Source organism: Mastigoproctus giganteus, chromosome 5 (genome assembly GCF_048544385.1).
Source record: "Mastigoproctus giganteus isolate SK-2022 chromosome 5, ASM4854438v1, whole genome shotgun sequence".
In the NCBI taxonomy this organism is placed as follows: Eukaryota; Metazoa; Arthropoda; class Arachnida; order Uropygi; family Thelyphonidae; genus Mastigoproctus; species Mastigoproctus giganteus.
In genome coordinates this window covers 173,969,290-173,992,571 of record NC_143579.1, presented here as the reverse complement: position 1 = coordinate 173,992,571, position 23,282 = coordinate 173,969,290, and the positions used below count along the sequence as shown (strand labels likewise).

At 39.3% G+C, this 23,282-nt stretch overlaps 1 protein-coding gene across 1 annotated transcript in view; it reads right to left on the bottom strand.

Annotated features, from left to right (window-relative positions):
* The window catches only part of Septin4 (septin 4), a 171,859-nt gene extending 152,408 nt beyond the window's left edge, over window positions 1–19,451 (bottom strand). The window contains exon 1 of the mRNA XM_090374273.1: window positions 19,433–19,451. The gene's annotated coding sequence lies outside the window, so the exon portion shown is untranslated. The remainder of the gene's footprint in view (window positions 1–19,432) is intronic.
* Between the last annotated feature and the right edge of the window lie 3,831 nt (window positions 19,452–23,282).

The following is a 23,282-nucleotide window of genomic DNA, read 5'->3' as shown; positions in this document are numbered from 1 at the left end:
GCTTACACCAAAGCTCGCAACAATTGTAAAGCAGTTATTAATCAATCAAAACTAGAGTTTGAACAGGCTAAGAGTAGAAAACTTGCTTCTTGCCCTAATGGTAGCCGAGAATTCTGGTCTCTTGCCAAAGCTATTGGCCGCAACTTTTGCCCATCTCTGCTCCCACCTCTGTCCAAACCAGATGGTTCTGTTGTCATTTCAGCCAAGGATAAAGCTGACCTGCTAGCATCCCATTTTTTTTCCAACTCATGTATTACTGATCTTCGTAAAACAATTCCCACCATTCCCAACACGCTCCATCAATGCCCCCTGTGGTCTTCCGTCAAAAGGATGTCAGAAGGATTTTGACGAATCTTGATGCTAAGAAAGCTCCAGGTCCCGATGGTATTTCTCCACTTGTTCTCAAAACCTGTGCTACTGAACTTACTCCTATTCTTTGCCGCCTTTTTTCACTTTCTTGTTCCAAAGGTGTTTTTCCTTCTGTTTGGAAATTTGCTCATATCCAGCCAGTTCCTAAAAAGGGCGACAAATCCCTCCCATCCAATTATCGTCCCATTGCAATTACTTCTACTCTTTCTGAAGTAATGGAGAAATCAATTAACCGCCAACTCTTAAACTACCTAGAAACCTTCCGTCTGATCAACGACCGCCAGTATGGATTCCGTCAGTGTCTATCCACTGTTGATATTCTGGCTTATGTTACCCATATATGGACTAATTCAATGGAAAGGTTCGGTGAAACACAAGTAGTTGCTCTTGACATCTCAAAGGCTTTCGATCGTGTTTGGCATAAAGGTCTTCTAAACAAGCTTCCATCTTATGGTTTGCCAACTGTTTTTAGTAATTGGTTATCCAGTTTTCTCTCTGATCGCTCTCTGAGGGTGATGGTAGATGGCTCTGTCTTCTAACTTCTCCACTAATGCCGGGGTCCCCCAAGGTTAAGTTCTTTCCCCCACTCTTTTCCTCTTGTATATTAATGACCTTCATCCATTGACTGGAAATCCTATAGATAGTTTCGCCGATGATAGCACATTGCATTCCACTTTCTATTTTGAGAAACCTTGTCCTGCTCAATCAACTTCAACTTCTCGAAAATCTGCTACCAATTCCTTAAATGCCGATCTTCAGGTAATTCTCCAGTGGGGTAAAGACAACTTAGTTGATTTCAACCCTTCTAAAACTCAGTCTTGCCTTATATCTCTCAAAAAGGATTCTTCTACTCCTATGCTTATCTTTAGTGACACTCCGATTTCTAGGCAAAATGATATATCTCTTTTGGGGATTACCCTGACTTCTAATCTCTCTTGGCACAAGCACATTACAAATATTGCTTCCTCTGCATCTAAAAAAACTTGGTTTTCTCTTTCGCTCTCGGCGTTACTTTTCTTCCAAACAGCTGCTCACTCTGTACAAATCGCAAATCCGCCCTGCCATGGAACATTATTACCACATCTGGGGTGGCGCCCCCAAAACCTCTCTCAGACTTCTCGATTCCATTCAGAAGAGGGCAGTTAGGTTAATTAATGATTCATCTTTAACAAAGTCTCTCCACTCGCTGTCTCATAGACGTACTGTTTCTGCTGCATGCCTCTTCTACAGATACTTCCATGGGCACTGTTCTTCTGAATTGGCTTCTATAATTCCCGCTCTCTCTTTCAAAACAGTCCGAATACGTGCCGCCACCAGCCAACATCCATTTACTGTCCAACTTCAAATCCACAGAACCAACTTTTCATCTCCCTTATTTATTCAATCAACTGCCGTTTTCTGGAACAACCTTCTTTCCTCCATGCGTATTTCCTGAAAATTACAATCTACAGAAGTTCAAGTACAATGTCAAAAAATATCTTCTTTCGTCTTCTCAACCTCCAACCCAAGCACGGTACTGAGTACTATAGGTTCTAATATCTGTCATGTTTGAGGTTTACATAAAAAAAAAATAATTAAGACCTCACGAAAGGAAAGTATATTAACCAGCGGCACTCGGAACGCCTCCTTCTCCTCCCATCTAAGAAACATCCAAATTGCTACTTTATATAATGCTCCAATCTCAGGTACATACCCAGTAGCATAGTATTGTCCAAATCGGCGATGCGTCTAAAACCTAACAACAGCAGCCATGAACCTCCAGTTATTTTTACTGTAAATTTGTTTACATGACCTCAACTCTTTCCTGGCAGCCTGTGTTAAGCAGGGTACGTTGTTGATGACAGCCCCAGGAATGGGATCCCTCATCTGGGGCCTCTTTGGATCTGGCAGAAGCTAGAATCCCAGTGGGGAATGAGTAGGGGAGCGGGTGGCCCTACCCTTTTTAACCCCATTTTGGGTAGGACGTCTACTTACTGGACTGGGTACGAATGCAGTCAATGACGTAAGGAATTTTTATGTCTTTTTCACAACGTCGCTAAGTTAATCGGTCTCAGGCTAGGGTAGAATGGTTTTTCTCCATGAAACTCAGGTTTTTCGTCCAACAACAGCAAATCGACCACAGAACACACGCAGTTTACAGACAATATATATGGCCGAACGTGGTCTAAGTCACTGATGCGCCTAAAGCTCCCCACAACCTACCAACCAACCTGGCACGTCAAGAGGAATGAAATGCCGACGCTGGATTCTCCAGTGTGAACCCCCCCCCCCCCTTCAGCAAGGAGACACACCGAATACTAACCCTTTGGGGTAGGATTTACTGGGATGTTGACTCCTAGGCGAGATAGTCATTCACCCCCCCTCCCGGCCGCCCAAATCGCCACCTTCCACAAAGGAGCTGCTGAAACCATCTCACGAAAGAAACATCACTGACCTCTGCCTTCGGTAGGTACACAAACGCTCAGTGACGAAGCTCATGCTCTCTAGCATGACACTGCCTTAGAAGACTTACCTGGAAGTTATCTAATTTTCGCGCTTAGACACTTTTACTTTCTAACCCCTCCTCTCTCTCTCTCTCTTCCACCCACCATTTTTGAATGGTTGAGGGGAGAGGCCATAAAACCTAATATAGGTTTTCTTTGTTCTTACTCATCCCGGGATATCTCTCCTTGTGCCCCATTTCGCCTTCACCTTTCATTCCTCTTCTTTCACTTTCACTTCTTTCTTCATTGGGGCCTCTCTCTCCGGCTCTGCTGGGGGGGGGGACCAAGCGTCCCTGTCTGCTCCTGGTCTGACTCCTCATGCAGTGGACGAATGCTAAGAGGTACCTTCCTTAGTGATCGCGTCTCCCAGGTGCCAGGCGACGTAGCGTGGGTTTTTCTCGCTGAAACTCGCGTTTTTAGTCCAACAAACAGGCAAATCGAAATACACTCACACACACACGCAATTTTCAGACAGCATATACACTGTACGGCGCAGTATGGCCTCAGTCGCTAACGCGCCTAAAACCCTACAACAAAACAGACAGCTCCTCCCAGTTACTAAGTGGCCAGATGAACAACACATAATCACGGTGTCCAGCGCAGCTCACGCTGATCTGGCTTTGCAATCTTTCTTTCATTTTCTTCACAGTGGCACCAAGTGCGGTTTTGTGGGAAACGACTAGCACCGCTGTAACCCCTACGTAAATCTGTTTTGCGTTATAGTGATGTTAAAGTTCGGAAACCCCTCGTTATCCCGGAAATAGTCATTAGGATATTTGAATTTGCACTAGGCAGCTATGGCCATTGGTGCATGGTACTGATAGCAAATAAGTTTGCCTATTTGCCATCAGTCTGCGATAGGAAAGGGGAGGAGGGGAAACCGAAGCGCTCAACCTCGCCCGAGACCAACTAATTGTGAATAAAGCTCATAAAAGTTCTCCCGTTGAGATGGAATATGAACCCAGGTAGAAGAAGGCATTATAATCACTGCGATAGGGACGAGGACCTACCCTTGAAAGTAGCACCATGCTTTTGATCACTGCCGTTTCACACCGCCTGAAACGTTCCGAGTGCGAATCTCTTAATAATAATGTGAAAACGTTATTAACCGGATTTTGGGCGTTTTCACAACGTGGCTGAGTTGGTTTCGGGCTAGGGTTGCTTGCTGTCTTAAACTCGTTTTTTTTTTTCTTTTAGAAAACAAGAAACGAGGGATAAATACACGCAATTACAGACGTAATATACTAATGCTTCACAGCTTTAGTTGCTTTGGCGTGTAACACTCACCTAACCTAACCGCGAGACTTTCCTTCGTGCCATAGCGATTCGGTGGTTGATAGTAAAGTTTTTGTGTTACTATTGGTCTGAATTTAAACTCATTAAGTTCCCGGTGGCCCACATCCGATACAGTTACAATACAGCATTCTTATTTACATATGCTAATTAGTAGTGTATTATCAGATTGTGCTTAGTCGGGGTCACACACACTCGCCCGATACACTTGATTGAAACTCATTCAGTGTTAGCCTTGCGTACGTTACGAGTAGGTGTCGAATTAGAATTACCCGTGTACGTTGGTGTGGAATACCACGTGATTGAAGGAAATATCTAGGGCGACAGATTGGGTTTCCTTTGAGTGCATTGTGCGCATCCATCTTAGAGAATCCTTCGAAAAGGGTTTCAGTAGTAACCTGCGCGACTTGGGTATTTACGACAGGAGAAAAAGAGAGAGAGAATATAAAGAAAACGTAGTTAATGAAAAATTGAAGATAAATTGTTATGGATAAAAAAAAAATTGTTAAAAAAGGAGAGAGAAAAATAAGAATAGGAGAGCGAAGTTTATACATAGCAGGAGAAAGAATTTACTTCTCGTGGATTTTACAAAAAAGTACTATGAAGAACGACGAGACATTCAATCTCTCCTTACATTCGGCATGTTCTTAAAAAGTCTCCCATTTATCCCCTTTCAGTACGCGCGCTTCCCGAGAAAAGCGTATCTTAAGGAAAAGAAAGTAACACTTTGAGTGAGTCAACAACCGTGAATGTCTCACTTCTAGACGGATCACTGCCGTCTCGGACTTATTCAGGTGAGAAAGGAAGCGCGCTTGGCTGAGTGTGTTTCCTTCTTATTGTCGAGTAAAAAACGCCTCGAAGTCGGTTCTGCAGAATAATTAGGTCCAAATACGTCTTCAGCACAAAAGTGTGCGTAGTCAGTTTAATTCTATCCGGCACGCGATGATACTAAAGAAACAACTCACCTGTGTGGATGTCAAGGGAATCAGGAGGATGGGAATTCACCAAAGGAGGGTAATCTACATCTCAGTTAACAATGGATCGAAAATTTCAAGTCAGTGGGGATGTTTACTTTAACGTTTTCGACGCTAAATAAATACGAACAGGTAGAGACACCACTGGTAGCTTTCACTTGTCAGAATGTACCTTGCTAGTGCTATTTATAGGTGTACCTGAGAAAGAAAGAAAGAACGAGATAATTAGTGCTCGGACCAATACGGTTTTTTGATGCTCTCTGGTACCTTAATATATAGGTCTATGACCTGGAAGTAAAAAGTACTTCGTAAACTTATGCGTCAATATTCATATTCATGTTGATACATGGAGAAATCCTCAAGTTACATTAAGTTTCCTTCGTTTGAAGTGTGTGTGTGTGTGTGTGTGTGTGTGTGTGTGTGTGTGTGTGTGTGTGTGTGTGTGTGTGTGCGCGTACGTGTGTGAGAGACAGAGAGAGAGAATATCTTTATTTGCAAACGTCCGATCGTGCGCCATAGGTAAACTGAAAACAAAACACCTCTATTAGGAAACCCTACTAAACCCGTTTATGTTTCCTGAATTGATTAGATATAGACTAAACACAAAAACTACCGTAAACGTGCATCATGATTTGAGCCCATATTTCATTTTTGGAAAACATAATCAACATAATGAATGGAAAACGCCAACTTTCTGCCAATTAAATTTATTATGAAACGTGTAGAAATGCAAAGAATCGATTTAGTTTGTTTGCAAATGTCTGAAAACTCAGTAATGATACTAGTTTTGAAATAATTATCCAGGAAGAGCCCACAGCCAAAGGCAGTTAATTTATTAAAAGTCTTCCTACAGTGTGAAGTTTAGAAAGCACAGCGGTATTGCGTTCTAAATGCAAAAAAGTTAGAGGTTACCGCGATCAGAAGAGGAAGACTGCTGATGATATCATTGACGAATTTATGCTGTATATATTTATCAGTCAAGGACCTAGTCGAAATTTCAAGCGAAATGAGGATTACAATTTATGTTTTTATAAATAAAATAAATTTAATGAAGAGGTATGATTAAAAAAAAAAGACTTAGTCGAAGTATTTGAAGTTAATGAAGATTGTATACGGCCTCAGTGTTTCCAATGACGTGTGTTTGTGGAGGATTCTAAATGAAGCTTAGTTGAGGAGTAGCAACTTTATTATATAATTTGCTTTTATAGGCGCCCTCGTGGGTAACACAGTTGGTAGAGTCACCGTCTTCCACACACTGGACGGAAAAGATCTGAGTTCAAGTCTCATCGATGACGTGAGGAATTTTTATGGGCCTTTTTTCACACTGTGGCTGAGTTAGACAGGCGAGGGAAGCATGGTTTTTTCTCCCAGAAACACGAGTTTTATTATTATTATTATTAGCAATATGGTGCAAGGAAGCCTGAGGCTTATGCTGCACCAGCCAAAAAAAAATTTGAATACCCTGAGAGAGAGAGAGAGAGAAGTAGGAGGGAATCACTAAAAAAAGAAAAGAATGATGATATCCAGCTCAGGACCCTGGATGTGCCATACTCACCAGATGTGAGTAGCCGGAGAAAACAGAAAATCAACCACAGAACACACGGAATTTAGACAATATACCCGTAGCAATATGGCCTTAGTCGCTGATGCTCCTAGTACTACAACAACAACAGCTTCTAAAGTTCTTAGAATGCTCTAAACCCAGGTTATCTTGCTGACTACGTTATCAATGTGTTAACTGGAGAAACAAGAGACAGAAAGCCCAACGTCTTTGATGGAAGTGCTTCCGCTTATAACTTAATTTCTAAGATTGGCGCATTGGCGCCATACTATAATGAATCTAGTACACTTCTCATGATAGGTTGCTGATCCCCTACTGCAAGAGCATTACAATCCACAACGTCAGAAACTACGTACTCAGAAAAATTTTAGATTGCTTTCTTAAGCAGCTATTCCCCTAGGTCCTCGTCCTTCCACACCGTGACTTGGATGCGAATCCGGTTTTAACAGGAGGGACTTCTGATTTTCTCAATAATGTAATGAAGTTGGCCGGTGTCTGGCGAGGATGGCATGCTTTTATTCCCGGAAAAAAACTCGAACTTTTCATCAGGCAAATGGACAAAACCACCAATGATACACTTTGTTACAGACACGATGTACTAATGCCGTATAGCCTTGGTTGCTCTGGCGCTTAATACGCATCCTAAACAAATACAATGATATGATGGTCTAATATGTCATAAGTACCATTTCACAGGGCATCTGTCATTGAGTTCCGTGGAATAGCATTTAGGACATATTCAGAAGAGAAATTATCTGTCGCTGACAGGGTAGTCTATCTGTTTATTTTATTATTATAATTTTTCCCTTTTTTCTTATTTATTATGCCAAATAAAGAGATATTCTGTGTGCTCCGATACATGTGTATTATGCCTGAATATGGCCATATAATATTCAAGGTGATTGACGTGTTTGTGAGATGAAACACCTGGAATACTTCGTGGGGTAGCGAGATCCTCCCTCCGTCTAAGACTAGTTAATTATAACTCCGAGTGAAAATATCTTAAGAAATTTCCCAGTTTATCATAGGGATTTTAAACCATGCATTTCGAAAGAGTGACACGGGGAAAAGGCTGCTGTACCATCACAGAGGACATTGCTTTTTCTGAAAGATATAGCACGTTTTATCAGGTTTTCTTGGAAATTCGAGTTGATACGATGAATTTAATAATATATGCACAAACATAACTTTACACAAAGTCTGATACAAAAGGACTTTTGCAGGTAACACAGTGGTTACGATTACAATTCCTCCATACCGCATGGTAAACGAAACAGCAAAAATGTACAGAAAGGCATTTTGGTTTTCCTTTATTTTACAGATTTGCGAACTAAATAAAAGTTTCCCTTTTTGAGTCCTTTCATGAAGAGAAATAAGTTTAGGATAAAAAGTTAGAATAAAAATTTCTATACAGTAGTTTATAATTTTATGGAATCAAGTTTCTGAATTAATGCGGTTTGAAAGTAGGGTTCTTGGAAAACGATGCTACTAGTTGTAGTTAAAATAAATGATAGTGAATCTGAACGATAGGTTGATGCAGAGCTGCTACAATGTGCAGTAAAATCGTTTCACGGATGCGGACAGCTGTTGCAGTCAGCAATTTGGAGTTCCTTGCATCGTGATGCACTGCATTCCACATTCTGCAACGTGCATATCAGGCTCTACCTCTAATAAGATGTAATGTACAGGGCTGGCAATAGGCGAAAAAGGCAATTGCCCTAGGCTATGTTGTTGGTTTTTTTTGTAGCGCACCAACATTCTATGCCATTTTTCTCCACTGATTTATGTAGATGTGTTCATTCACGGTCCTAATGTACACGTTTCCGTGAGTCATTGCGCTGAAAACTCGCAATAACTCACGGACAACACTTTACTGTTTCCGCTTGAGAACGGCTACCTGTTGAAGAGGCCAGTGTAAGAATGAAAAATGCAGGCTACTGCGAAATTTGATGAACTTCAGTTATGGCCTTGCAGTGGTCAAAGCACAAGGATCAAGAGCTGGTTATTTCTGCCAGCTCTAAAGTGACCATACACTCTCAACCAAGTTTGACAAACTTTCTGGAGCGTGTACAGTGATGCCCAGGAGACTTTCACTTGTACAGTGATGGCAAGGAAACTAACAGATTGGTTCTGTCAACAAACTGCAAATTGTGCACTGAGGGTATATCGCAACTCATTACAGAATAGGACAATGTCTGAACGCTGCAGGTGATTTCGTTTAAATCTGTATATCACAGGAGCAACAATTACAAAAGTCATTGTTTCATTTGTTCTTCCACCCTTTTAAATATTAAACTTAAAATGTGAATTTTCTTAAAATAATAAAGAAAGTGGTGTTTCGTTGACATTTTCGTCACTCATTTATTCCAATAATAATAATAATAAAAAAATTGCTCCGTGATTTTTTTTGAGTCACCATCTAGTTACCATCGCGAAAACAATAATAAAAAATAAAACTCCCACATCACCTATCCATCTCCTTTAATATTTTTTCTATTTCTTTCTTGAATTTATTCATACTGTCCGCTTCAAGAACAACGGATGGAAATATGTTCCAACAATCGATCACCTGCTGATCGAAACCTCCGCACATCTGTCCTACAACCATCCTTCCTCAATTTGAATTTATGCCTCCTCGTGTATAGTTTCAGCGAGAGGAAGATTGACATAAGCATTTAGCTTGCTCAATCCATTCAAAGCCTTAAACACCTTAATCAGATCGCCTCGCATGTGCTTTGTCTCCATATTCTGCGGTTTGCGGAACTACTCCCTTTCCAGCAGATCCACATTCTTCCTAAAATAAGGCCTCCAGACCTGTATGCAGTACTCAAGATGCAGCTTAACAATTGTCTTGCACAATGAGTTAATCACCTCCTTATTATTAAATAAAGAGGTGATTATCTCACCTCCCTATTTATTCCCTGAATCCAAAGATGCTTTCATACTGTAATACAAAAGTAACGTGGTTATTTTAAATCTTTATTTTCCGTTCGTAGAATACATTACGTAAATAAGTTCCACATCTGTCTTTCTGTCTAAATACTATTGGAGTATGACATTCGCTTGTTGTGCATATTTCAAACAGAATACATTGTTTTATAATGTACATACTGCAAACAGTATACACTCGTTCGAAGAAATGTGCACTCTAATTTAGGCAGAAGCTGAATGAATTTTTCAGAAGGGATTCTCAAAACCAGCCAAGTCCCTGGGTTTCCGAATACCAATTCACAGTTCTACCTGCGCAGTTATTTTCTCCTCTCACTTTCTCTGTTTCTTTTTCTTTCTTTCTTTTTTTTTTTTAAATTTTTTATTAATTAATACTGCAAGTAACACGCTTTGATATTTTTGAATGATTCGGTTTCAACGTTGTCCAGCAGTCCTAAAACTTAGCTTTCTCTACCGCCATCTATTGGCAATTAAATTAACCATGCGGAAAAACAAGATTTCGTTTGCTAACAAAATTATTTACATCTCGCTTGTTACTTTTATTGGGGGATGGGGGAGTAAACCATCACCTGTGTATTAAAAGAATGCGTAATAATATGGTTTAATTTTTTTAGGTAATAATAATAATAATAATAATAATAATAGTAATCCCATACTGATAAACCAGGGTTCGATCGAATCCATGTCTATCACGTTGGAGACCAGCATGTATAATAATAAAATATAAGAAATATAATTTTAAAAAAAAAGAGAAAAAAAAATTAAGGAAAGAAAAGAAAACGTCGCAAAATTTGTTTCATCAGACTTTAAGGTCCAAGTGACGGCTGAAGCGGATAGTGGCACCATCTGGTGCAGTTTCTAAGAACTAACACGACCATTTGACGCAAGTCAAAGCTAAACTGGTCCACCTCTATAGGTGGATGAAGATGTCGAAGAAAAGCAATAAACATATTGCATCGATTGTAGCGCAGGATGAAGCCAGTAGTGTTTAGGCCTTAGGCAGATGGGTTGGTTCGAAATGTCAGGACTGTAGAAGGCAATGGGCAAGTGGTGCTGCCACTAGCGTAGACCGGGTGGTCACTAGCGCAGTTGCGCTTCCTGCACATCTGCGCTAGTGACCACCTATGAAAGAAGAAAACGACAACTTATTAAGTTAATTATTAGAAGCCCATTTTACCAAACTGTCAACAGCCACTCCAATTTTATTTTGTATATCTTGTCTGGATCTACCTTGCACACACAAAACTAAATCATGTGCATAAGCAGTTTTATGGCAGTGTACACAATCTTTTTCTAACCACTTATTCAGAACTAGATTCCAAAATATTGGTGCTAGCACTGATCCTTGAGGGCATCCCCTATTAATTTTCCTCTCATATTTTAGGTGCTGAGACCTAACCATTATCATTCTTTGACTCAAATAACTTCCGATGGTCTTATACAGCAGGTCTGAGCAATTTAAAGCCCTAAACGATAGAAGCATACTCTCGTGCCAAACAGTATCACAGGCGCCCTCAAAATCAATAAGGAGGGCCAAAACATACAGCTGGATTGCAAACTGAAATCAATCAAATTACGATTGGCGTCTTCTGTTTGTTTGTTTGTTTGGGGATTTTTTTGGCGCATGGCCGTCTATGGCCATAGTGCGCCGCGTCTTCTGTAAAGCAGTTCTTTTTATCCAAACTGAAATGGAAACTTTAACCTCCTGTCTAGAAATGAAGTCTCCAATCTCATCAATAAAAAAAAGCCATTCAAATATCTTACCTAAATTACCCAACAAATAAATAGGCCTGTAGCCTCTGGGATCTGTTATTGGTTTACCCGGCTTTTGGATTAACTTGAAGAGAGCCAATTTCCAGATATCTGGAAAGTGCATTTCAATAAAACATTTGTTAAACATATTAAGTATAATGTTGGGGAATAATTCCACAGTTTGGGATTAATTCCACAAATGGCTTCCAATTCATGGCTCACGAGAGGGACGCTCTTTCCCGAGACTGAAGGATTCATGCTCGCCATCCAAGACCAGATAATAAATACTAGGAACTATAGAAAATACATCGCCAAGGAGCCCGGAATGACAGATGACACATGTCGATGATGCCAACTGGCCTCAGAAACGATCCGGCACATCGCTGCAAGAATACAAGGTGATCACCATAGAATGAACACTCGTACGTAGCCAGGATAGTACATCAGAAGCTAGCGAGGAATTACCAGGTGATCAAAGAAAGTGTACCTATTAAAAACTACGAATCTCAGGCCGTACTAGAGACCCCAACCCAGAAGCTGTACTGGGTCCGTGCCATACGACGGACAAGACAGTCCCGCGCAACAGACCGGACATAGCCGTTGTTGACAAGAAGGAAAAGGCTACCTATCTGATCGACATAGCGGTGTCCAGCACTGGCAACCTCCAGAAAACCCATGAGGAAAAGATTAGGAAGTACACAGCCCTAAGACAGGAGATCAAAGGGATGTGGCATATGCAACAAGTAACGACCATCGCGATCACATATCAACCACCTGTATGGTGCCAAAGACCATAGAGAAGATCCTAGTAGCAATAGGTCTCCCAGAGAACACCTAGCAGATAGTGGTACTCCACTATATAAGGAACTCCAGAAAGTCACAATCCTGATCATCTGTAGGATAGGCAGATGAGGACAGTAATAACAGATAGTAGGACAGTAATAACAGCCGGACGTAAAACCATCCTGTGCACTGGTACCAGTATCCGTCGGGGTGGAACCCTCCTCTAATCAGGGGGAAAAATAATACATTTTTATTGATCATCCACGACTTTTACATATCTTGTTAAATACGTTTATCCAAAGTTTTTATTATTATTATTATTATGTATAGTGCATCAGATTATTGCATAAAATGAATTCTTTTCCTAAGCATCATACAGACTAAGGAAAAAGATATTTATGCTCCTGTTATTATAGAGCGTTATATAATATGAACTGAAAAACACAAAAAAACGCCGTTTTAAATGTTGCCTTACTCGAGCGAGAGTGCAATAGCACATGCTCTTTGAGTGAGCCAGAGTTCAAGCCATGACTGCTAAATACGATTAATGTTTTATATTGATGATGTAGTGTAAACTCCGCTAACCCGCTGGTCGTGCCAGAGTATAAACAAAAACATTTTTGTAGGCCTGACGTAGCAGAGTGGTCAGGATCGTAATTTCAATAGCATGCGCTCTTTGAGTGGACCGAGGTTCAAGTCCGTGACTGCTAAATACGATTAACGATTTGTACTGATGATTTATTGTAAACTCCACTAACCTGGTGGTCGTGCCGGAATATAAACAAGAACATTCATTATAAATCAAGAATCTTCGGACTAATAATTTTACCTATGATTCTCCAATTTTACTCCAGCTTCAGCAACATTTTGTTCATAAAAAATATTTATCTGTGTGAAAATTGTACAATAAGAAGAATAATAATATAGTTTACTGTTTACTTTTTTAGGAGCGCAGCTTAACAAGTATCTTCAGTGGAAAATGATGAAAGGTTAGAATTTTAAATTAAAAAAATAATAATAATAACGGCGTATTTTTATTTTGTATAAAATAATAGTAGTAGTATTCATATGATTTGTTGCCTATAAGCCCTATATGTTTCAATGTACCAAAATTAGCCAGCTCAGAACTTTAGTGCTGTCTCATCCCTATTTCTCTTCTTTCTTCTATCTCGAAAACTCAGACCTAGTGGCAGAACAACCACGTCGCGAAGGTTGCCGCTGTGGAGGAGGGTGAAGGGTAAGGGGCGGGGATGCGAACGTTTGGTTTGGCATGGTTGTTGAAGAGCACGAAGGGATTCGTTCATGAATTTCCGGAAATCCAGAATTTGTAGTTTCACCTATTGTTAAACTATAATTTTCCAATCTCTGTTTTATAGGTAATTCATATCGAAATGTTCAGGATTTAAGCGTTATCCTTCAATTCAATCAACTAGTAATAACATTGTGTATATCTTTAATGTACTGTGCAATATTTACTAGATTTTTTCCACGTACTGTATGCGCTCGCTCTCTCTCTCTCTCTCTCTCTCTCTCTCTCTCTCTCTCTCTCTCTCTCTCTCTCTCTCTCTCTCTCTCTCGTAAACTCTTCGGATTCAGTGTGGCTATCCATGCCCTCTCGATAGCACAGAATTTATAATCACTCTCCTCCAACACCAGATGGAAAAGGTATAATTTCGAATCCCGTCAATTATATGAGCAACTTTTATCGGCGTTTTTCACAACGTCTCTGAATTGGTCGATCTCGGGCGATGATTGCATGTTTTTGCTTCCGGACACTCAGATTTTTGTCCAGCAAACAGTAAACCGACGGAAGGATATACACAGTTACAGACATACTATACTGACGCCTCATAACTTTAGTTGCTTAACACAAACACGCACCCAGCCTGATGTATCTACACCGAAGTTATAAACAGAAAACATATTTGTTTAATTGCGTGAGAGTTTATAATTAAATAGAACAATGGATAAATATGAGAATGACAAATGATTGCTTAATATCTCAAGGAATTTAATTGTATGCAAAATTAAATACATCGTGTACACTGTATACAGGCAGGCGAAGGCGGATTACGAGAAATCTTTGGCAAAAGATGCTAAGAAAAACAGCAAGGATTTCTTTATTTATATAAACTCTAAAAGGAAGGGGATGAATATGATTGGTCCACTTGACATCGATGGTTCGACTGTTGATGATCCTGCTCAGATAGCAAACAAACTGAATGAGTATTTTGCATCTACATTCACACGTGAGGAATTATTACAATTTGAAAATGGAAGAAGGTTATCAAATTGTAGCAGTGTGCTTAATGATTTTGTAATAACTGAGAGCAAAGTGGAGGAGAAATTGTTGAAGTTAAACATAAGAAAGGCACCTGGGGTGGATGGGATCTATCCAGTTATTTTAAAGGAGGCGGCAAAGCAACTAAGCAAACCCTTAGCCATAATTATGAGAGCATCCTTGGACTCAGGGGAGGTTCCCACGGACTGTAGATGTGCAAATGTGTCCCCAGTTCACAAAGGTTGATCGAAGGGTGACACGAGTAATTACAGACCAGTTAGTTTAACTTCTGTTCCGGGTAAAATAATGGAGTCGCTGGTTAAAGATGCATTGCAGGATCATCTAGACAAGACTGCAGCAATAATTCAAACACAGCATGGGTTTGTTAAGGGAAAGTCTTGTCTGACAAATTTGATTGGTTATTATGATGTGGTCACAAAGGAACTGGATGCAAAAAATAATTTTGATATCATATACTTGGATTTCAGGAAAGCTTTTGACACTGTTGCGCATGGAAGACTACTGTACAAATTGGAGCAGAATGGTATTAAGGGTAAGTTGCTACAATGGATAAAAGGATGGTTAAGTGGGAGAAGACAGAGGGTGGTAATCAATGGGTGCTGCTCGTCGTGGACTAATGTTATTAGTGGAGTCCCACAGGGTTCGGTGTTGGGTCCACTGTTGTTTTGTGTATTTATCAATGATATTGATGAAGGTATATCAGGCTTAATGTCGAAGTTTGCAGATGACACAAAGGTTGGCAGGGTTGTTAATGACAGTAATGGCAGTGTGCTACTGCAACAGGATCTAGATAATTTGGGCAGATGGGCTAAGAAGTGGCAACTGAAGTTCAACCTTGACAAATGCAAAGTACTGCATATGGGTAGAAGTAACCCCAGAGAAACGTACCAACTGTGTGGTATTACACTTAAGGTGGTAGAAAATGAAAAAGACCTGGGAGTAATTATGCAGTCAGATATGAAGTTTTCTGAGCAGTGCAGACAGGCTGCTAGGGCGGGTCATGGGGTTTTGTCAATGATATATAGGAATTTTGCTAGCAGGGAAAAGGAGGTGATTGTTCCTCTGTATAAGGCAATGGTCAGGCCACGCCTTGAGTACTGCGTACAGGTCTGGAGGCCTCATTTTAGAAAGGATGTAGATTTGCTTGAGCGTGTACAGAGAAGAGCAACACGATTGGTGAGGGGAATGAAGGGATTCTCTTACCAAGAGAGGCTTAAGTTCTGCAAATTGCAGTGGCTGGAGACTAGGCACCTGCGCGGTGATCTGATTGAGGTCTATAAGGCCTTGAATGGGTTGAGCATTCTGAATTCTGATGGGATCCTTCCACTTGTTCAGATTACCAACCTACGGGGACATAAGTTCAAATTAAGAAAGGACAGATGTAGAATAGATGTGCGGAAATTTGCCTTTAGCCAGCCGGTGGTTAATTGCTGGAACAAACTTCCATCTGTCGTTGTGGAAGTTGATAGGTTAAATAAATTTAAGGAGGAACTGGACAGGCATTTGGAGGGAATGGTGTGATTTTTTTTTTTTTTTTTTGGCTGATGCTGCATAAGCTCCTACACTTGCTTTCTTGCATCATGTGCCACTACTACTACTACTACTACTACAGGGAAATATAAAAATTATATGCGTTACCGTGCAATAATTTCACATTTGGTTACTGGCCTTTTGGACATCATTTTTTCCATAGAAACTGGTCTGCAGTAATTGTAATGCTGTGATGGTTCAACGATGTTAGGGTATTGTTGTCAAGTTGCGTCCTTTAAGCGTCGTCAGATGCATTTGTCAAGTTTAGTTCCGATAGAAACCATGTATTATATATCGCTTAACTGCATTTCATTATAACAGTTGAAAATTATTCCCTTCGCGATATCTCTCACCTCGTTATAAACGACACTTTATAGAAATATTAAAAGGCACTACTCCAAATAGCAACTCTTCAAGCTGAGTTTTTGAAAGTAAACCCTCGTCATTTAGTAAGCGCAAAATGTGCTGTACATGAAGAACAGAACATGTTTTGTTCTTCCTTGATTTATTTATTGGTTTCGGTTCAATTGTACCATTTAAAATGGTTCCAAACACGAATGAAGGAAGGGACAGCATGGAAGGAACTTAAGACATAAAATATGACTAGAGATATGAGAAAAATATGAATTGATTCTGTTTAAAAGTATCTGTTATTGGGAGAGCTAGCGCAGTATATTACAAAAAAAAAAAAAAAAAACAGTCCCAAAATTTAATAGCACGAAGGACATGTTAGCAGGAACAAAAAGCGTACGAATGTTATCACCTAGAGTACGTAGATGTTAATAGACTCATATATTAAACGACCTCGCACATACAACAGAAAAAACTGTTGTTTGACCGAATAAGATAAAAAAAAAAAATTTTTTTTTTAATTCTACAATTTTCCTTTCTTCCATAGTTCCCCTTTAAATAAACCAACGATCCAAAAAAGTACTCTGTTATATATTGCTAAGCCATTGTTACTACGTCGTTTAATGCAAAATAGGTAAGCTCCAAATTTCTATATTCAAAATTTATTATAACAAGTACTTAATTTAACTACTTAATTTTTTTTAAGAAACGTATCATTCACTATAATATGAGAGTATGTGGAAATTTGCCATTCGCTTAATTACATTTCGCTTAAAGACTCGTTTTAGAAGGATCTAACTCTGTCGTTAAGCGAGGTATATCTGTACTGGTTATAGGCAGAAGTTCTGCTGATAAAACTCGTTACTAATTATTAACAGATGTATCATCGGAACAAAGGTTGATGTTTATTTTACGGGGGTTGTAGTGGGCTTCTTGGATATCACTAGCCTCAGAAACTGGGAGATGAAATATTTGCCCGTTAAGAGATTAATCTAAGTCAGCAATGCTTCTTACCATTACAAGAGTCTGTTTTCACTGCACGACAATGAGTCCACGGATATTATGAATTTAACTGTTCTCTTGTTGTTTGTTAGAAAATAAAGAAAGAGAAAAAAAGGGGATGCCCATGATGATATTTTATTTTGACAACCAGTGCGCACACTTACTGGCCCATGATGATATTTTATTCTGACAACCAGTGCGCACACTTACTGGAAGCTTTTTTCAAAGTGTATTGATGTCGTTATTAAGGACAATCACTTGGATTAGAGCCAATACCTTGGGACAAGCGCAGATAATGAAGAACTACGAGTGCGATTTTTACAAAGAAAGGGTTTCGAACATATTCAAGCCATTGCATCGGAAGCAAAATCAACTCACTGCTATATACACAAATTCAAATTATTATTTTAACAGCACACGAACTAGTCTCTTATATACGTATTATGCATTTCGTTTGTCGAAGTTATGTTCATGGGCCAATTTGCATGTTGTGCTGACCTTGGAAACCCATAGTAACTCATGGGGAAATCTTACTTCCACCTCTGATCAACTAACCACAGCCCCGACTGAAGAGAGACCTGTAAGAATTCCTCCAGTCTCTTACAGGATTTGAACCAATCCAGGCCTCTTCACATCTATGATGAAATGGTATGTAAATTAGCATGTATTGGAGATATATTTGCCCATTTGAACAATCCAGTCAGAACTAAGCGGGGGCTTTATATATGCAGTTCTGGGAAGATTGAACCGACTTCCAGTAACGTTAATATAGACAGTCACAACCGCTCTGGAACTAAGAGACCAGCGTCCACAGCATCTCCCTCCGTTTCTCAACCCTGTTTCGGCTGCATACTCGTGAACTTATGAGTGAATAAATAAATAAATAAACCAATTCTATTAAATGAGAGGGGGATGACGAAATAAGCCAATTAGGCTAAGATACCACAAGGGAAACGCGAATGTTTTAAGTATGTGATGAAGCAGAAAGAGGAAAAATTCATAATTTCAGCACTGCATATATTAAAATGGTTGCTATTGAAGAGGTCGTTTTTATTCAGTTTACTGAATGTATAAATGATGAATTATTACTCATTTTAGGCTCATTCGCATATATATATGTATATATACTTAAAAGCTTCTATTGTCTTCACCATGTCCGTCCGTCCTCATTTAACAGGGGGACTCCAAGTGGACTGATTTTCATGAAATTGTATATTTTGTTCATATAAAGAGATTTGTAGAGTCGTCTTAAATTTCATTAAAATCAGACCTATAGAAACTGGTAATTTTTATGTACTTTTTCATTTATACATATTACACAGGCTATTTGTGTACCGTATATTGTAGCTGGCGCACTGGATGTTACGTTTGTTTGCAGTGCACCGGTGAAGAAATGAATGGGCAATGCCGCTGATGCACAGAAACGACATTTTCGGTTAGCGCATAAAAGATGTTGCTTTTTGCTCTTTATTTTGTTATAAATCACGAATTAATAATATCCGATAACGCACGCACCTGAAATGTAACGCACTGCGTACATTGAATAACGTCATTGATTTTTTTTTTTTTTTTTTTTTTTTCCATTCTCATATTCAGTTTTGCTAGGAAATAAAGGTAGTGGCATATCCAAGATGCTATGTTTTTGGATCAATTTTTATGCCATCTACTTTTTATGCTTTATTTTATGCCGTCTAATTTTTATGCTTTGTTTTATGCTTTATTTTTGAAATGAGTTCCTTGTTAAAGAAAAGTACAAACCATCTAAGTGGGAAAATTGTAATAACAGTAATCACTTCTGACAATTTAGAAAAAAAAAATGTAGATATCAAGCATTTAAAAAATTAAACTGATTTAAAAATATACAAGCAGATTGTAAAGGATTTTGGTGGCCCTAAGGAACAGGGAGGGAAATAAAGTGGCCGTTTCACGTCCTTATGGTTAAACCGGTACTGCACTTACTACATTCAAGACTTCGATTGCGAGCATCGAGCCATATGATATAAAACAAAGCAACACCAAGTATAACTGCAATTAATTCTTTGTACCTCGTCAGAAATTAATTGAAAATCAAATAAGCACAAACCTGAAGTTCCAGAATGAAATTTTTGGTGTATAATTACTGTTCTGAAGTAGCAAGGCGTGCCTCCAGCATTAACTCTTCTATGCTCTAGCGGAAAACAGCTATTTGAGGGCGAAGGATATGCAGCACAAGTTAGCAAATTAACAGATGGTATCCATTTACCAGATGTCAATCTCTCTCTCTCTCTCTCTCTCTCTCTGTGCACGCTTTTATAATCGTATATGTATGAATAACATTTACACTATCTTTCTTAATACTGTATTTGAAATATTCGTGTAGTTTTGCACAGCAGTCAAGACAAAGAAAATAATTCAACAGAGATGTTTACTGCATTTTGGTTTTAGAAATCTTTTCAGAATTACGTAATTAGGCAGTCGATAATTTGCAAATTTAATTAAATAAATATAAGGATATTGGTCATCCAGCTCAACATAAATATAAGTACAATAGAGGAACAATAGGGACCCGCCCTATACGGCACGTGGTCACAGTAGTGTTTATGCTAACCTATTGATATTATCAAACCAGTTAGTTTAAATTTTTAGTGCAATCTGTAGATAGAATTCGTTGGATACTTTTTAGGCACGTTATCGTATACGCGTACAGCACCCATTCTTTTCACCGTGCCCATCCGTTCTGTCTGTCTGTCTGTCCGTAGGTCCGAATGTCATAACTCGACTCGTAGTGGGTGGATTTACATGAAAATTTTATTTGGCACACTTACACGATTTATCGAGCTATTCGAATTTTTTTTTTTTTAAATCGGGCCAATAGAAACCTGGCAGTTGTTATTTCTATGTCCGTTCGCCAATGAACGGAATGTAATGACTCGACTCTCAGTGGATAGATTTGCATTAAATTGTATATTTGGCTCTTATAGAACGATTTCTTCAGTCTTCCTAAATTTCATTAAATCAGATAAATACCAATCCTGCAATTATTATATATTTTTAAAACTTTTCTCATAGTTGGATATTGTATTTCTTGCTTGGAGGAATGATTGGAGAAATCACTGTACTATATGGTGGATGGTAAGAACGAATTGTTCTTGGTTTGCGCATAAAAGCTTTTGCTTATTGTTCGTTTTTCTCATATAAATCATGAATTAAGGAACTTGTTTCTTTTTCGTTTGTGCTACTTTTAATGTCTGCCTAATTTTGAGGGAGGCAGCCAGAGAATATATTGAACCACTGAGATTAATTATGATGGCATTTTTGGACTCCAGAGTTTGAGCAAGAGGAAGAATGCCATCAGCATTGAGCTTGTTCAGTTCATTCAAAACCTAAATCCCCTCTCACGTGCCTAGTCTTTAGATGCTACAATTTTCAGTCTGAAGACTAGGCACCTGCGAAGTGATTTGCCTTTCTTAGTAGGACCACGCTTTTGTTTCCTTCATCAATTTCGGTGCCCTTCTTTGCACTCATTCCAGCAGATCTTGTATTTGTTTGCACACCGAGATATAAGAACAGGAATTTGGTAGGGTGACTGGGGATAAATTGAAGGTGAACAGAAACATGACAGATCGTTATAGCAGGTTTCAGTAGGTTACTAGTGGTAAAACCAGTTGGACTGCTGTAACTCTGCATATCACAAATTAAATATACAGTATCATGGGATGTTGTCTAGTTAAATTGTGCATTATCATCAGCGAATATACCTATCGGCCAAAATCGATATTTTGGTATTGTACATCGCTGTCAACTCCTTCGATCCTGCTCTTGCGGAGATAGCAGAGTGATTACAATTACCATTCTCCCCACACCAAATGGAAAAGACCTGAGTTTGAGTCCCGTCGATGACGTGAGGAATTTTTATGGGCCTTTTTCACAACGTGGCTGAGTTAGTCGGTCTCAGGCGAGGGTACTATGGAAACTTGAGTTTTTCGTCCAGCAAACAGCAAATCGACCATAGAACACACGCAGTTTACAGGGGGATATTCAGAGGATATTAATGTATTGTTATGGCGGACCCCAGGGTTTCTCCATTAGTCGCTATTGTACTTCTTGTGTTGAAGCTTACGCCAAAACTGCCCATTGGTATGTAGTGTGTTAGGTGTGTAAATGTTATGATGTGTTCTGTTGTCGGCTGGTACCTGGCTTTTAGTAGAAAGCGGAAAGCGGCAACACCTGGTCACCACGTCCCATTCCCCATCCCCGCCACGTGGAGGCGCCCAGGATCTACTACCTTCATGCTAGTCTATACCGGAACAAAGTTCCAGGATAGACAAAGGTATGAGAAAAGGAAAAGGGGAAAAGATAAAAGAAAAAAAGAGGAAGTGGAGGCAATTTTCATTCTTTGTAGAAGAAAAAAAAAGAGGTATAATCCTATCCTAAATTAGGCTTAGCAATTCCTACCCTGAGATCAGGATTAGCAGATGTTGAGGCGCTTCCTGAATAGATCCTTCAGTTCGAAGAGTAACTCTTACAACGACCGAAAACCTCTTCCAACGTTGAAGATTTTTTCAGCAGTCCTATCAGTTCTATAGGAAAATCCTTTTGGAGCAAAAGCAAAACATAACTCCTCGTCAGACCAGGAGGCGGTTCGGTAGTTGTAGCAGTCCTAAGTTTCAATATTAGATAAAGTTCAACATGTAGTAAATTGCCACAGCTTGATATAGTGTTCCAGATATAGCATGACAATTTACCTGCATTCCAGTCAGTGGCTTCATCTTGAAACCAAAAATCATGGAAAGTAGTGTTTCAGAAGTTGTTACTACTGAAACACTACTTTCAGTCTTTCTACAAGTCACTAAGAACTGCAGTCCTATTTCAAGTCACTTAAATGAAGTGACAAGGCTAGAGAAATAACACTACTTCAGCAATCAATATCTGAAAATAAGAAATATTAAGATATTCATATGTGGTGTCAAACTAGGAACAAGTCCAAAGTAGATAACAATAATTGACTTAAATAGGCCGTTAGCCGATGAAGCCATTGAAGCTGTTCATTAAAGCAATAACATACAGTACGTTCAAAGCCAAAACTCCAGGGCAACAGACGTGTCATCATTTACGTAGTTAACTCCAGTTAAGTACTAAAATGTAAAATATGATGAGAACTTCATAATAAAAACATACTTTTCTTTTGATCCAGATTCGGGCTATCTCAGGGCAGCAGCTCTCAATTCCTCTCGTCGTTTAAATGCTCATGTTGCAAATAAGTTAATAACTTTAAATGCATCTTGTGATTGGATCAGCAAAGGTTTATTTTCCCTGTCATAGGAACCAGTAATTAGTTGTAGTTCATTTCTTAAATCTGTGTAATTTTGGCACTCGAAAAGAATATGATCTGCGTCCTCTTCACCTCCACAAAGACAGAGGGAAAGGAGACAGTCCAAGTTTATATAGCTTTGCTATTGAGATTGCCGTGACCAGAGAAAATATATGTTCCATATAGTCCAGGAGCAAACTACAGTAGCTCTCTTTTCAATAATTCCCTTACCTTGGGCAAATACTCTGTTGTCACCTTTCCCGACTCCGACACAGACCAGTCAGCCTGCCACTTATCAACATAAATAGGGCGAAATCTATTCTTTTCAGTTTTAATTGGAACACTCAGGTCAAGTTCCATGTTATCAAGAGAAGTGGGATGTGTTTTTTCAGGTGGTATCTGAAATACCTATACTGGACCTTATATTGTATTGGCATCCTTCCTGTCAGGACCTGCAACACTGCAGTAGAAATTTTCCTACAAGCTCTCGATAACATAAGAAGGACAGCACGGTGTGCTTGCAATAGCTGTTTAATAATGGCACACTTGGTTGCCCTATATCCCCAGGCATCAGCACCATATGTGATAATGGACAAGAATATGCAGTTATAATACAATCTCAGTGAATGACCTTTACCCCACT